Source organism: Alligator mississippiensis, chromosome 2 (genome assembly GCF_030867095.1).
Source record: "Alligator mississippiensis isolate rAllMis1 chromosome 2, rAllMis1, whole genome shotgun sequence".
Taxonomy (NCBI): Eukaryota; Metazoa; Chordata; order Crocodylia; family Alligatoridae; genus Alligator; species Alligator mississippiensis.
Genome location: NC_081825.1, coordinates 283,775,261 through 283,783,358, shown reverse-complemented (window position 1 = coordinate 283,783,358; position 8,098 = coordinate 283,775,261). Strand labels below are relative to the sequence as shown.

At 42.8% G+C, this 8,098-nt stretch overlaps 1 long non-coding RNA gene across 1 annotated transcript; it reads right to left on the bottom strand.

Moving 5' to 3' along the window:
• Positions 1 to 292: 292 nt before the first annotated feature.
• Positions 293 to 7,026, bottom strand: LOC132248436 (uncharacterized). The gene is made up of 3 exons (XR_009459631.1): positions 6,954 to 7,026; positions 3,944 to 4,021; positions 293 to 369 (listed from the first exon to the last, which is right to left on the bottom strand). It is a non-coding gene; the product is annotated as an uncharacterized LOC132248436 (long non-coding RNA).
• Positions 7,027 to 8,098: the final 1,072 nt, after the last annotated feature.

Sequence of the window (8,098 nt, the reverse complement as noted above, 5' to 3'; positions counted from 1 at the left end):
TTTCAGAGACAAGCCTACACAAACCACCAAGAGGCAGAGAAGAGACACGGCAAGCCTCCGCCACTAACAAGGCAATTAGCGGGCAATGAGCCGGCCCAGGCAGGGGCAGCTCACACTCAGGGTGGCTGATTCAGAACTTCAAGATTTTATTAGTCACACCAGAGGGATAGCCAGGACTACTCTTTTGCGGGCATGGGTGCAGGATGAGGCACCATCCGCGTGAGCTTCTAGAGAAGCAATTAGCACTGGGGGGGGGGGGGGAGGGGGGGTCACCGGTCAGTGCTTACCTCTAGAACTGCAAAGCCGGCAATCCTCTGGGGAGCATAAGTCGCCAATCCTCTTGGGAGCTTCTGCCTGCAGTCTGGGCCACTGTAAGAGAAAAAAAAATAAAATAAAAGCACCTGATAATCATGTGGCAGGTCAAGCATTATTACTATGTGGGGACCTACTGACATGTCATCTCTTTCCTCCCTTTTAATAAGATCAAAGCCATGGCAGGTGAGAACCAGGGGAACAGGCAGGACCCCACAGACCCGGTAACACAAAGGGAAATTTTCATCATGTGTACATCGTCTCATGATCACGTGTACAAGTGCCCATTGGAGTTAACACAGCAACATTCTGAAGAAGGAAGAGACTATAGAAATTATCCTTCATACTTATTCACACCACATTTTAGGCCACAAATACCATACTATTTTTGGCCAAGTATCTGGAAACACAACATGATGAATATTCATTATATATAATAAAAGCTATAAGACAGTGACAAATATTGTTCCAGTCTCTCTTTTCTTTAAGAGAAAAGGGGAAAGTTCACAGCTGCATATGAAGCATACCATTTTGTTTTTATAAATTCAGTATCCTGCTGTTAGAGCCCGGCAGCAGTTTTGCAACATAAGACTTTTCTGTCAGAAAAAGCTGATTCATTGAAATTAAAACCTTTCTTGAATTTTCTGGAGAGAAACAAAGCAGGTTTGAAACCTCTTTTCCTGCTGACTTACCTGCCTTGCATTCTGCCACAGAGCTGGGACCACAGGAGCTCTGGCTTCCAGACTTCCAGCACTGGGGTTGTACATGAGGAAGATGGCCAGAGGACCAGACAGTCTTGTCAACTTAGTTTTGAAAAAGTTGAAAATATAACTAGTAATAAGAGATACAATTCAGTGACACTTCCTAACTTATAGGAGTTGAGAATTGGGAGCTGGTCCCTCAGTTAGGTAAGCAGCTGTTAGTTAGGAGAGACAGACCAAGTGTCTGCAGAATTTGCCTACTGCTTCACAAACACATTTTATTGTTTAGTTCTGTTCATTCATGTATACCTGTTTTACTGAATCCAGTGATTAGTACAGCACCATATTTTTAGTTTTCAAGACCAAAAATTTCAGCTTCCCCACCTTCCACAGGGAATTCTGAGATTTCAGAATAAATTCATTTTTTTAAATTAGCCAGTGAATGTTAATTCCAACCTCCAACCAGTACTATTTGCTACTAATATTGAAGAGAAGCTAGTATTCATTTTTAGCTTGCTTTGTTTTATTTAATATGCATACAATTACAGCACTGGTTTTAATGCCAAAACCATTTGGTGGAGGTTTCTTCCTCCACCAAAATGTGCTGCTATTCTGAAACTCTTGCTGAGTAGGAGCTTCAAGGAAATTCAGAGCAGAGGTGTACCAGGATAACTCCATACCCTAAAGGGTTGCAACACATGGCATAGTATCAGCTTCTGTGTGACCGGTGGCCTGTTGCCAGCTATGGATATTTTTGACTTCCCCCTGCAAAAGACAATGCTTGGGACTGCCACCCTGGTCACTCCCCCTTCATTCTTTTCATTTAGAGCCCAACCCAGGAAATCACTTATGCATGTGCTTGGTTTTAACCAGGTGAGTAGTCACATATAAATGCGCTATTTTCAAAAAGAAACAGGATAACAGGACTCTGTGTGACCTGAATTGAGAAGAGATACATGCCAAGTACCCTTAATTATTGGTGTGGAGCAGAAATGCATTTTCTTCTTTTCTACTAAAATATTCGTAAGCCACCTTAATGTTGACAGGCTCTATTGGCCTAATCTCATCAATTTTAGTTTTATTCATTTCCTGTTGCTATAGCAATCTCTTCTTAAGGGTCCTGCAAGATATTACTTTCATGAAATCCAGAGCTACCCAAACTCTGTGACATCAACAGGAGATGAAGATACTCATAACTTTTCCTGAACCTTGAATGCTGTCCTGAATCTATTGTGCACTCAAACTGAACAAAACACACACAGATTCAGAACCAAGCCTACAGGATATTTGGAAGCAGTCAGGGACATGTTATGAGGATAGTGCACATGGTTTGCATCAAGGCTCTGATCCTGCAGTCTGATTCTTTTGGGTGGACTCCTGTGTTTACCACAGTTCACAGGGATTCTGAATGAACAAAAAAATCTGTGCATTACAGAGTAGGACTGGGGCCAAAGGTTATAACATTGCAGCTTTTCACAGACTAGAAAAAATTAAAACATCATGAGTTCCCAGAAGTGGATTCTATATGACAATTCCAGATTCTTAGACTACCCAAATTGCTCTTCCTTAACAGTTTGGCTAGGGACAGAAATTACACAAACTGGTATAAGTGATTGGAAACTGGTTCAAATCAGTTACACAGCAGAATTTCAGTGCACATAAACCACTTTCAGAATGGCTGAAACTGGTTTCAGATAAACCTGGGTGTAGTATCAAACTTAACCAATTTAGGTTAAATCGGTTTATTGAACTTCTGCCCCAGATCCCCTCTAGATTCAGGTTAACTCATAGTCCCCCGCCATCCCAGGATGCTTTGCACCTCCCTTGCAACCCTGCCCACTTTTGCAGGTTGGGTGGGTTAGCCTTGATCCAAGTTGTCTGCTCCAGCTGAGCAGGGAGGTATGCTCTAGCACCCCCTGGCATCTGTCTTGAACTACTGTAGGCATGCAGCTGCATTGCCAGAATCAAAAAAAGTTTTGATTCTGTTTACCTTGTTTACTTGTTGTCAGTTCAATCTACACAGCTTAGGCTAAACTGGGAAGATTGACTCAATTCAGCCATGGGCTTTTTGACTGTCTGTACTTAGGCTTTATGATCCCTCTCTTCCTGGTGATCTTTAGTGGCAGCTGCTGTACAGGGCTCTGGCCGCCGGCAACTCCGTCTACCATTTAAACTTGGCAGCATTGGCAGCCTGCCTTTTATATGAGGAGGAGGTAGAAGACATACTCTTCCACATATTCCTGGACTGCCACTGGCTGTGATTACCTTTTGCTGCCCTCAGTGCCCCTCTTTAGCACACTGGGACTCTGAGACTTGGTACATTTTCTCTATCCTGTATCAGGGAGAAAAAGGGCAGCATGATCTGCCTGACCAATTTCCTAAAGGGTTGAGTTACAATGACAACCCTGAAAAAGCTTAAATAAAAAGTAAGTTCAATCACATAGAAGTAGTTTTCTATCTTCTCCAATACCAAAACCTCAGTTTATTCAAAAAATCTAAAATGCTGTCCGTCTTCTCCTAGTCCAAGAGTCTATCTAAGCTAAGCAAATGGCTGGCAACAAATAATTCTGGTCAGTGAAAGAACCAAGTGACTGCGAAAAGGGAAAAATACAGTCTCATGGTTTAAAGCAGCTTAGTGCTGGCTGGGAAAGTAGTCTTTTCCGACATTCAGTTCCTAGATCATTTCACAGACCATTACTAATGGTGTGTTCTTCATTTACTTGAGCCTCTGGAGTCTGATTTGTAGAAGTGCTGAGCACTTGGAGCTACAAGTGATGTCAAGAGTAGCAGTGATTAAGCAGGGAGTATAATATAATGCTAAGTTCTTTGAAAAATTGTGTATTTTGTTCTGGTCACCCAACCTTAGAGGAAATGTTGATCTTTGCCTCTGTGCCTTAGTTCCCCATTTATAAAATGAGGATAATACCAACCTGTCACATCACAGAGGTGGTGAAGGTTGAACAAGTAAAAGCTTCTGAAGTATGCATACATGAGTCCCACAGAAGAACCTATGAGAAATTAATGATTCTACATTTATACAAGAAAACAATGAATAAGACATAGAACTGCACAGTGAACACCAAGCACAAAGCAAAATGTTTCCTAGCTACTCATTAAATGTGTCCCATCCATCCTGTTCAGTGATGAAGGAAGAAATAATTCTTTGAAAAAATAATATCTGATCATGCAATTAAATAATAATGTATACATACCAAGGGGCCTAATTAATGTTGCATAAGCAACCTTAATTCCGGTATTTCCTAGAGGTTTAAAACTAAGTAACTGGTATTTTAATATTGTTTTTTGTGTACAATATATAATTATGTATATATGGTTTATAATGGCAGATCTTAGAACTCACCCAGGCCAACAGCCAGCTCGAGGTCCTACTCTCACATTTCACTCTTGACAGCCTTACTCATCGCAGTTCTATTTTAGAACTGATGCAAAGCTGCAAGTGGATGCTTTGGGTTCAAAATAATCAGCTACATTACACTGCATATGTGTCTCGTAGCTGATTTTTTTTGGAAACCTTCATCATTTGCAGAGTCATAAATTAAAGGTGGAAGGGATTCATTAGGCACTGAGGCTATGCCTACAAATTTAGAGTTTTGAAGGCAGCTGTTCAATTGCGTTTTCTGTGTGTTGAGTGATGGGTCCTTGGCTGCTCATTCAAGGCTGTTCCACAACTTAGTAGGTCTCACTGTCAGGGAAATTTTTACCTTTGATTAAATCTTGACCCCATGTAAAACAATAAAAAAAAAAAATCCCCTTAACTTCAATGGGGATGAGGATTTCAAATTGCACATTTTCCTTTTGCTTACCTGCATAGGCACTGGTGTCAGAATCTAGCTCTTAGTAAATTGGTCAGCCACTTGTGTTTCAATCAAATTGATATATCCATTTGACAACCAAGTTTCTTTACTTCTGATATAGTGAAGATACCATTTTATTGTATTAACATTTGCTACTATGCAAGCCCCCACCCACTAAGCTACAGAATTTATAATGGAGAGAAGAGAAAGACCCCTTAGATTTCCTAATGACTGTACTCAATTTCCACCCCACTGGCCTCATATGGCACCAAATGATCTTTCCAACCACAGTTGCTACATATAGGGAGTGATGGACAATTCTGGAAATAACATACTTGGAAAAAAAAAAGTAAAGAGAGCAATTCAAGGTATTACTAAGCTAACTTTGTGACTACGCTCTCTTGTTCTCATTTCCTCTCTCACATGCAAACATCCTTGGTCAGATTCAGCTACTAAGCAGGGTCTCTCTACTAACTAGACACTCCAGCTTTAGGTCTGTTTTGCTCTAGAAGCTCAGTGCCATGTTGTCCTAATGAAGTATTGATTCCAACCAGCGATTCCTTATGGAAAAGTAGCAGTGTTACTCTTGCATTAGCCTGAATGGTCACACAAGTCATGGAGAGCACTCTTCTCCCAGTAGCATAACTAAGGTGGGGAGGGGGCAGGGGGGATGGGTGGAGGTGGAAGAGGGGGCAACCAGAACAGCAGCCCCAGGCACTATCTCTATGGGGAGACTGCTGGGGCAAAAAAAGAAAAAAAAAAAAAGTCATGCAAAAGAAGTCAGCACCATGGTAGCTGATGCTGCCCTGGGCACTGCAGCACTGCCAAGGGCATGGACATGCCTGGCTCCACCTCTCTTCTCCCTTTTGGATTTGAGCACGTTGCATTTGGGTCAAGTGGTTAAAACAGAGGAATGGGAATCCAGAAATCTGGCTTAAAGTCCCAATTCAATCAATGACTCGTAAATGATCTTAAATCATTGGACTCCTTTGTGGCATTCACCTCAAATGGAGATTAATATTATTTTCCCATGTTTTAAAAACCTTTCGTGCCATTGGGTGAAAGATGCTACAGGAGTGCATTATGCTGCTGTTAATATACTTTCCAGCCTGTGTTAGCACAGGAATGAGGAACATTCTACATGTATAATATGTCTATTTCTAATTAGCCATAATTTCACTTTTTGCTCATGTTAACACCTTTCCAGCAGACAAACATAATGGTACCAGGTCCTAAAAAGGGTTCAGTTTGAGGTAAACTGCCAGCACAATTCTGATGAATTATTGAAGGGTATCTTGTTAATGAATAAAAAAAAAAAAACACCAAAAAAACCTATATAACCTATATGAAACAGGGGGCCTCCTCAGGGCCGACCTCCGTGGCCCGCCCACCTATCCTTGGGCCAACCGCCCGCCTTCTCACCCGCCACACCTTGAAGTTAATTGATTCACTGATTGATGTCAATTAAGTGGGAGGCTGCCCATTTTAGTGCCCCGATGCCAGGGGGCGCTTTCTGTGGCTCCTATCCTCCCCAATACCGCAGCCCAAGCCTTGCAGATGGCATCTTGCTGTTCATATCCTCACCGGCCCCCATGCTGGGCCCCAGAATCATCCAAACAAGACCCCTCCATGATCCCTCTGATCAGATGACCTCTCTGCCTTCATCGGGCTACCTAGCCCCCCGAAGCCATTTTCCCCTCTCGGGTGTGGTCCCCCCAGGACCTTCAGCTACCAGCCCTGGCCCACCTCCAGGCCAGTTGGGACCCCAGGCCTCTGGCTCTTGGGCGTCCCTCGCAGTGGGCCCCTGGCCCTTTTGACCCTCCTGGTCCTGGCCCCAGCATGGGCCAGTCGAGGGTACTCTCTTGTCTGGGTCAGGTCTCTAGCCCCTCACTCTCTCTCAGGGTCCACCCTCTGGCCCCTCACAAACACAGGGTTACCCACCCGGTGGTGGGGGCTAGGGGTTAAGGCACCCCAACCTGCCTTTCACCGGGGTGATAAATGGCCTGGCATTTCCTGGGGGCTCCCATGCCACTGAGAGCCCCACCAGGCCACCCACTCCCGGTAGGGTGCAGTTTTAGGTCATGCCCAGGAGCCTCCTGACCATCCCTTACAACTCCTCCCTTACCTCCTGATTGTCCTCAGCAGCCCTCCAGCCAGGCAATGTTGCTGCCTGGCCTCCAACAGCCAAACTGCCCTGTTTATATAGGCAGCCCTTAACTCTCAAAATGGCTGCCCTTGTCAGGCACCTGGTGGCTGCCAGCTCCAGGCCCTTAAAGTGGCAGGCACACACAGTGCCCTGCCACACTATAATAATTCATGTCATTTTACTTTTATAAAAACCCTTTTCTCCTTCATTTGCTACTTTTTTAATACTATAGGAGCAACAGAATTTCAGACTAGTTAAAAAAACAGAAATATTTCTTCCGTTTTATCATATCTGCCTGAATCAACCAAGCTATATATAATGAAAAATAAAAACTGCATATTTTTTGTAGTAGAAATGCAATATCTCATATATAGTAACTGAGAAAAATGGAAGACTGTGAAAGGCATTTAGGAGACACTCCACAGCTGTGGAAATTCAGAAGTGATGGGTTAACTTCCCAGAGGCATGATCAATATCTGCTCTGTGCATACTACTGTTTCTGGTTTGGGCAATGCAAGTGCATTCATGCAGCACTGCAGGTCAGCTGTTGATTATCAGAGGACAAGCTAAATAGCATGTCCATGGCACCATAGGAATACCTTTGCAATCGTTGGATTACAGCAGCTTTAGAAATGCACAGTGTTATTTCAGTTTAAAATTGCTTTTGGTGCATGAGCAACCATCTATAGCTAAACAGACCAACAATAGCCAAATTATGATTGAATGCAGTTTACATGTCACCTGGCAAAGGGATATCCACCATTTATTCTGTTCAGGATATGAAAACATGACATGTTCAAACAATGGAAAAGCAAATAAGCTTGAATTACAAATGGGTAATGCTATGCCTATGCTGATTTTAAGTAAATGTAATATTCTAAATTCAGTGTGAGTAAAAGCTATTCATTTTAATTAAGCATCGGCAAATAAGCAGAATGATACTCTTTTTGAAAGCAAAAATCCCTTGTTTCATAGGCAACTTACAATTCTGGAGGGTAGTATTTATAGCTTGTCACATACAGCACAGACATCTTCATTGTAACTGATTTAAGTGAATGAGAAGGGATTATTACCGAGAAGATTCAGTCCTTTTTTCTCTTAACCCCCTCCCCCCCCACCCCACT